This window comes from Liolophura sinensis, chromosome 1, assembly GCF_032854445.1.
Source record: "Liolophura sinensis isolate JHLJ2023 chromosome 1, CUHK_Ljap_v2, whole genome shotgun sequence".
In the NCBI taxonomy this organism is placed as follows: domain Eukaryota; kingdom Metazoa; phylum Mollusca; class Polyplacophora; order Chitonida; family Chitonidae; genus Liolophura; species Liolophura sinensis.
The window spans coordinates 57,094,414-57,103,773 of NC_088295.1; positions in this window are offsets into that span (position 1 = coordinate 57,094,414).

The following is a 9,360-nucleotide window of genomic DNA, read 5'->3' on the forward strand; positions in this document are numbered from 1 at the left end:
CAACCCTCACCCTCCATGCCCTCTGAGACTCAGACTTTATACAGTAAATTGTTCAGTAAATGTGCTTCTAGGGATATTTTTCTTGCCTTTCATAATGAACAGAGTTTTAACGTTTCAATTGCCATTGAAGTACTGCCAAATAGCATGACAAATCCAGTGAAGTGACAAAACCCCCGGAATTACTATAGATATATTTATATCTAAAATCACAAGCCAAGCCAGGTATAATCAGTGTTTATATGCCAGATTCACTGTCATGCCATTCTTCGTATGTTTGTATATTGCTCCCGCCCATTGCATGCATAAGTACCACTGCTGAACAATTGCTTTCTCTTTATTTTTTAAAACGTGTTAAATACACTGTACGTACAGCCATATTAATTTTCTACAGACATGTTGTAGGACAACTTTTTATGAATTTTTTACGTTTCTTTTTTTTTATGTTTTTTGTTTTTTTTTTAATCCTGCATCTCATTTCATCAATGAGTTATTTTTGACCAATGGCATGGGACACCCATATTTTAATGTTTACCATCATAGTTTGCTATTTTCGGTTTTCTGAGAGATTCCTCCATATGCCGTTCATTTATGTGAATGATACTAAAGTCAAGTCAGCTTGGGAGGACATGTTGTGTCCAGAGGATTGCCATTGTCCAAAGCACATGTCTGTGTATAAAGTAAGAAAATGGGGTAAAGCATGTGACATCTGTGAGGTTTATGGATGACATAAGGCAAACTGAAGCCTTTTATAAAGGGTTGGCCTGAGCGACTCACCCTGTGGAATGCCAACTTTGACCTTTAGTTTATGTTTTTTACAAATATGAAAGACCATGTTGTTAATATCTTCTGACAGTATTGAGTTTTAGAGGTCCATGTCTCTAGCATTCCTTGATATGATATAAAGGGGTATGAGCCATGTTTAGGCATTTTGTCCAGCTTGCATGTGTAATCTTTTTTTACACATTCTTTGGTGTTTGCTCCAAAGTTGTCTAAATAGTGAGAGGGATAAAGGTTTCATTGAGTCATCTCTTGGTGCATTGCCTGTCCTAGAGGTTTGTTGCTTGTCTAAAGGTTGCCTATTGTGCAGTTTTCTTGTCCATGCCATGATGTTAGCTGGCAGCAATGCCAACCTGTAAGGAATCATTGCCATGTAATTATTCAGTTCTCAAATGCAATTTTGTATTGTATCTCTGAATGTTTACAATGTAAATGAAGGCTCACAAGATAGTTGCAAAGAGATAATACTTATCCCAAAAAGGTGAAGTGCGTGAATGTTTCAGACGACATCTGTTGTACTTGTGTAAAGAGTGTAGATTGAATATGACCGCACTGTGATTTGTTAACAGATGTCGAATTGTTCTGAACAGGGCAGTGATTGGATGGTTGTAGCAGAACTAGGTACAGGTGTATGGCAAACCCTTCATGACAGTTTATCACAGCTGCTGTGTGCAAAACAAAATTTTACTTTCCTTCAACAACTATTGTTTTGCAGAGATAAACAGTTTGTCCACAGTACATTCTTCTTAGATGTGTTGATTATGGCACTGGGCTCTTTATGTGTATGCATGCTATGATGTGTATTGCTAGTGTTGAATTGATTGTTGGTCTTAAAGGTTGATGCCCAATCTAATTCAGCTCATTTTGCCACAGAGTGACATTGCAGGCCATGGTAAACTGTGGTGAAGTTCATGTATGATGCTGTCATCTTGGAAAATCATTTTGCGTGTGGAAGAGTGTGTGTATGGGTTTTCTAACAAACTCTCCAAAAATTCTGGCTTGTAAGAATCACCTAATACAGTTTATCATTAAAACTGTGTCCAGGATATATGTAAGAACCAAACACAGTTACACAGTTGTGTATCTTTATAATTGAAGTTTTTGGGGGTTTTTAATTTTTGTTTTTTTTTTCTTTTCATTATTTTCAAAATGGAATATTTATTCCACCGCCAAACCTGTAAGAGTGCAGCGCCCTACAAAATAAGGGAGAGAACTCTTAGAGGTTTACAGTTGGCAGGACCAACCCCAAAAGTGTGTTTTCGCTAAACATCCATAATCATCATCATCATCATTATCGTCATCATCATCACCCATTTTCACATACCATTAATTTACTGTGTTTGTCCATGATGTTTCTTGTGTTACTGTTACAGTGGGGAATTTGTCAATGTTACACAACTTTATCCCTCTCCTGCAATTTGGATGTCCTAGGGCAGATTCAGCTATATGTACATCTCAGTCAAAATTTCAAAGTTGAGCATAACACTTAAATTTAAAATCGCAACAGATTTGCCTTTATTTAACACTGGGTTTTTGTACCCATTTTCAGCTTGTCATATGTCAACATATAAGAGTAAGAATGGGCTTTCATTGTTTGAGTGATTAGTTAAAACCAGTGTTATAGAATCTGACCCTGTGACAGGATCTGAGATCACAGTACCCAAGTTCTGTGAGGCAACAAAGTATCCATGATCTTCCTTGGTGCAGTGTGGACCTTGACCAAATGTCAAATTACAGGTAGGTCAGATCCGGCTCTCCAGCAGTGAGTGCAGCTGCGCGAGTAGTACACTTAAAACATTGCAACATTATGGCAGAGAATTACAGTGGTGATGACCTTAACCACTTGGGACTAAAGTTTCTGTTACTCAGTCAGTTGGTACCAGGTTGCGGTTGCTCAGCTTTGGCATTTTACGCAGCCACTTGGGGACCGATTTGCAATTACTCAGGCACTTGGGAACAAGGTTTTTGTTACTCTGCCACTTGGGACCGATTTGCAATTAACCAGCAACTTGGGACTGGTTTGGTATTACTTGGCCATTTGGTACTGGGTGGGGAAGATTCCACATTGTTAACTTATTGTGTGTGTGTGTAATATATATATGTGTGTGTGTGTGTGTATATATATATATATATATGTATATATACACACACACATATATGTATATACATGTATATATATCCCATTGGTACTTATGATATGCCATTTGTCAGTCACACCTGTAAAAATTGTGGTTCGCTCTTTTGATTCGGTGTTGTCCAAACTTGAAACCATTCTAGATGCTGACTTTTCCCAGCAATATCTTCATATGTGTCATTTTCCAGCCGGCATCAACAGTGGGATGAGTGCAAAATCCCATTTTGGCACTCCTTTCTTCAGGATGCATGAGGTGTTCTGGATACCTGGTGATATAAAATTTAGCAGCTTTACAATCCCATTTGTTATTTTTAACCGACAAACTATGTGCTTTTCTCGAGTAAATTAGTTTCACCGTTTCTTCATATAATAAGGCGCAGTGGACCATTGACATGATGCACCATCTGTGCATCCTTCATCTAGCAGAAGTCTGCGAAGAGACAGTTTCATACAAAAGACATGATGTAATGCTATGTAGTGAATCAAACCAATTTTCTGTGTTAGAAATCATAGATGACTTTAGTCAGTTTGGAAACACTCTCTATGAAGATCCTGAGGATTCGTCTGTGTTGAATATGATGTTAAACCCCACTCACTCACTTGAAAGATTCAATCTCACTCACTCTCTTCCCCCACCCACCCCCCCCCCCCCCACCCCCACAAAAAAAAACAACAAAAAGTGCTGCATAGTCAAACAACTTTGATTCTGGTTTACAATTTACTGATTTATACACTAATATGGTTGGTTGGGTTGTTCTGAGTAATTGGAGCCAGTCTTGCCTGTGTATAAGTAATGTAGCAGCTCACTATAGCCGATAAGTAAGGATGTGGAGTTCATAATTTGATTGATCACTTTTCAGTGTAGCTGTGTCACACATACATGAACTAGAAAGCTTAACATTTTCCCAGTTTTCAATATTTTCCATGTAGAATGGTTATAAGTATGACCACTAAATATGTCTTTCATTTGCAAGCACAGCTCTAAGCAGGATGTTTGATATTGCTTCAAGTTGGACAATTTTTTTGGCTTTCCTGTAAATATGTACATAGCTACTTGTGACCTGTTTTAGCCTGCCTCTTATAATTGTGTTTGCCCAAATGTGTTTTGGTTGTGCTCACTCGTCCATTTCTCTGTCCATGTGAACATCTATATATGTGTATATATATATAGTGAAAAGTTGAAAATACATTATTTTTTTTCCCTTTTTTGTTTTTTTTTATAATAGAAATCAATCACTTGTGTATGTCACATCATTTTTCTGCGACTGTTTTTTGCTTATTACTGATACTGATACGCTTCTGATTATTAGATTGTTTCTTTTTGTGTGTTGACGATCGTTAATGAGTTTTAGATTGTGTGTTTTCATTGGTCATTTTCATTTTTTTTTTTCCCCTCATGGAAAAATGAAATCACACCCGTTGCCAATTCATGATTTTACAGTTCCTGTGTAATGAATGCTCTCTTTTATTTTTAATATCTATTTTTTTACATCTAAATTTTTAAACTTTTATCTTAACCGTACAACTGTTTTAAGTTCGGTTTTCAAATTCAAAAATCGTCTATCTCATTATATAGTGGTTTCTTTTCTTTAGAATTTCGAGACTTTCACCGTAGCTAGATAGTCACTGGTTTATACTCACAAATACATGAGGTTTTAGGTGGTTGTTGCTTTATGTTTGAGACTACCAGTATCACAGGTACACTTCTGCATTATTGAGCATTTTGATATTGTCGGACTGGCTAATTATTCATACATTTCTCACCTATTCTTGATGCTGGGTTACGAAACAAGTACATTGTACGTCAGTCTGAAATAGCCACTGCTTCCCAGTCAGTGGCTTTATCCTTTTTCGTGTGATTTTAATCACTCCGTCAGACGTATGTATTTATGCCAGTGAAGCACACAAATAATATTATTTGACTGATATCTGTCTGACTTTATAGCAGTGAAATAGTTGCTTACTGGGCTGTGTATATATATATTGGTGTTAGCAGTTTTAAGGACGAGCATTTATTGTTGTGTTCTCATCCATGTGTGTTATCGCATAGGGGTTTTATTACCTATTTGTGTTATCACCCATGTGTGTTATCACTTTAGGGGTGTTGTCACCCATTTGTGTTATCACTTATTTGTGTTATCTCTGAGGTGTTATCAGCCATTTGTGTTATCACGTAGAAGTGCTATCACCCATTTGTGTTATCACTTGGGGGTTTTATCACCTATTTGTGTTATCACTTAGAGATGTTATCACCCATTTTTGTTATCGCTTGTTGGTGTTATCACCCATGTGTGTTATCATCATAGATTGGCATCGGATGAGAGTTCATTTATCCACTACCATGTGTCATCATTTACATCATGTGATCAGTTGGCGCATTTTTTCATCACATTGCTACATCATACGATATATCTATATAAAAATTATCACCCTCAAGTTTTCTCATTGACAAAAAGAAAAGCAAATTGTTATATACATGTAAGTTTCATATTTCCTGTGCGAAGATACGGTATTCTTAATGAGTTATGATCTAAACCATTCACATCCTATGCTTTTACAGTGTCTTTTTTATAGAGTAAGGATAATAAATAAAAAAAAAATACTTTCAAATTCCGTCTAAACAGACCTACTGCATCTTGTTGTTCTTCATTAGCATATATGTTACTCTCAGATGTTTTAGCGTTCATATAATTGGTGTCTGTGGTAATTTTTTTTTGTTTTGTTTTGCCAGTTTGATTGATTTATTCGTTTGATTGGAGTTCTGCGTCGTGCTTAAGAATATTTGACTTATATCATGGTGACCAGTATTATGGGGGAAGCAGACCAGGGGTAGTTTGTGTTTGAATCTGTGCCAACTATTTTTTTTGTCAAGCTTGTCTCAAATTTCATCCAAATCCATCCATAACATTTTCAAACAGGCATATAAACGTTGGGAAAAACATGACCTCCCTTGGCAGAGGCAAATAATTCTGTGGTGTTGATTTGGGGCTGGTTTTAATTTTAAGCAGTGTTGCGATATGCACCTGGAAATGGTGGGCCTGCTGGTGACCGGTTCATTGGCTTTGCTGCTCTCTTTTCTGGGAAAGTTTCATGGTAAACACCTAGAAATGGTGGGCCTGCTGGTGACCGGTTCATTGGCTTTGCTGCTCCCTTTTCTGGGAAAGTTTCACGGTAAACACCTAGAAATGGTGGGCCTGCTGGTGACTGGTTCATTGGCTTTGCTGCTCCCTTTTCTGGGAAAGTTTCACGGTAAACACCTGGAAATGGTAGGCCTGCTGGTGACCAGTTCATTGGCTTTGCTGCTCCCTTTTCTGGGAAAGTTTCACGGTAAACACCTGGAAATGGTAGGCCTACTCGTGACTGCTTCGGGTAGATTTCCCGCCCCATTTCGTGGGAAATGTTCGTGCTAAACACTGGAAATGGTGGGCCTACTCGTGACTGCTTCAGGTAGATTTCCTGCCCCATTTCGTGGGAAATGTTTGTGCTAAACACTGGAAATGGTAGGCCTACTCGTGATTGCTTCAGGTAGATTTCCTGCCCCATTTCGTGGGAAATGTTTGTGCTAAACACTGGAAATGGTAGGCCTACTCGTGATTGCTTCAGGTAGATTTCCTGCCCCATTTCATGGGAAATGTTTGTGCTAAACACTGGAAATGGTAGGCCTACTCGTGATTGCTTCAGGTAGATTTCCCGCCCCATTTCGTGGGAAATGCTAAACACTGGAAATGGTAGGCCCACTGGTGACTGCTTCAGGTAGATTTTCCGCCTCATTTCGTGCGAAATGCTAAACACTGGAAATGGTAGGCCTACTGGTGACTGCTTCAGGTAGATTTCCCGCCCCATTTCGTGGGAAATGTTTGTGCTAAAAACCTAGAAATGGTAGGCCTACTGGTGACTGCTTCAGGTAGATTTCCCGCCCCATTTCGTGGGAAATGCTAAACACTGGAAATGGTAGGCCTACTGGTGACTGCTTCAGGTAGATTTCCCGCCCCATTTCGTGGGAAGTGCTAAACAATGGAAATGGCAGGCCTACTGGTGACTGCTTCAGGTAGATTTCCCGCCCCATTTCGTGCGAAATGCTAAACACTGAAAATGGTAGGCCTACTGTTGACTTTATACAGCTTTGTTGCTGCATTCCTTGGCAAAGGTTCGTATTAAACACCTAGTAACAATAGGCCTAATGGTGAGTCAATATGGCTTCATCGTTACCTTTCCCGAGAAAGGCTCGAATTAAACACCTATAAATGGTTGGCCTATTGGCGACTTCATGCGGCCCTGTCGTTTCCTTACCTTGGTAAGGTTCGTATTAAACACCTAGGAACAATAGGCCTAATGGTAAGTCAATATGGTTTTATCGTTACCTTTCCCGAGAAAGGTTCGAATTAAACACCTATAAATGGTTGGCCTATTGGCGACTTCATGCGACCTTGTCGTTTCCTTACCTTGGCAAGGTTCGTATTAAACACCTAGGAACGATAGGCCTAATGGTGAGTCAATATGGCTTTATCATTACCTTTCCCGAGAAAGGTTTGAATTAAACACCTATAAATGGTTGGCCTATTGGCGACTTCATGCGGCCTTGTCGTTTCCTTACCTTGGCAAGGTTCGTATTAAACACCTAGGAACGATAGGCCTAATGGTAAGTCAATATGGCTTTATCATTACCTTTCCCGAGTAAGGTTCGAATTAAACACCTATAAATGGTTGGCCTATTGGCGACTTCATGCGGCCTTGTCGTTTCCTTACCTTGGTAAGGTTCGTATTAAACACCTAGGAACGATAGGCCTAATGGTGAGTCAATATGGCTTTATCGTTACCTTTCCCGAGAAAGGTTCGAATTAAACACCTATAAATGGTCGGCCTATTGGCGACTTCATGCGGCCCTGTCGTTTCCTTACCTTGGCAAGGTTCGTATTAAACACCTATTAACGATAGGCCTAATGGTGACTGAATATGGCTTTATCGTTTCCTTTTCTGAGAAAGATTCGAACTAAACACCTAAAAATGGTAGGCCTACTGGTGACTTTATGAGACCTTGTCGCTTCCTTGCCTTGGCAAGTTTCGTATTAAACATCTAGAAACGATAGGCCTAATAGTGACTGAATATGGCTTTATCGTTTCCTTTTCTGAGAAAGATTCGAACTAAACACCTAAAAATGGTAGGCCTACTGATGACTTTATGAGACCTTGTCGCTTCCTTGCCTTGGCAAGTTTCGTATTAAACATCTACAAACAATAGGCCTACTGGTGACTTTATATGGCTTCGTCGCTTCATTCCCTTTCTGTTTTAGGTTAGTTCTAATGATCTAGAAATGGCCAGCTTACTCGCGATTTCCTCATGCGGCTAGGTTTTCTGGGTGAGTTGTACTACTCCCGACTTAAGGGCCTTAAAATGTTATAGGCCTACTCGTGCCTGCTTTCTGCAGGTATGTTTACCCTAAAGACCTCAAAATCGCAGGCCTGACATCACTTTTAGCATTGTTACATTTTTAACATTTTTATAACATTTTTACATTAACTTTATTTATTTTTTTTCATTGGTGTTTTACGCCGTACTCAAGAATATTTCACTTAAACGACGGCGGCCAGCATTATTGCGAGAGGAAACCGGTCAGAGCCCAGGAGAAACCCACGACCATCCACAGGTTGCAGGCAGACCTTCCCACGTGATTTCTCGTGATTTCCTCGTGCGGCTAGGTTTTCTGGGTTTACTGGGTGAGTTGTACTACTATTACGTACTGTCGGAGAGGAAACCAGCATGAGCTGGACTCACAGCGACCGCTTCATTGAGAGGCTTCTGGGCCATTGCGCCGCGTGGGCGTGCTAACCGTCTCGGCCACCAGAAGCGAATTAAAACAGAATATATTTTGAATATATACGAAAGTGTTGTTTATTAGTCAAGTTCAATGCCCAACCACCAAATGTTACACACGTTCATGTCACCATGCAACAAGTCTATGTGACCGTTCACCAAGTATCGATGTTAAGTATCTTATACGATCGATGTTAAGTCTTATCGATGTTAAGTTATGAAGGTGACAAGATCGATGAATATGATGAAAGAGACGCTCTTTGAGGTTCTGCAGATACATTGTCACGCTGAACCACATGTTAGTAATGCCCCATCAAAGTTCCTGTGTAAAAGAGGGGAGGATAAAATTGTTCTTACGTACAAGTTTAAGCTACCTTTCCTTAAGTCAAGTTCACACGGTGCAGTATAGTTCATAGTATCAACTCGTCGATCTCGACTGGTTTAGCGAAAACAGGACAAGCCATATTGCGTAAACCACGTTCACACATTGCAATTTGTCGAATTCTACAAATTGTATGAAATAACGTTAGTCTGGTACATGTCTGATCCGACAAATCGGACAGTTAGAACGCGGCTTTACAAAGCTAATACATAAAGACACCTAATCTGTAATGCGTATTTCTTCGTTTTCAGGCCG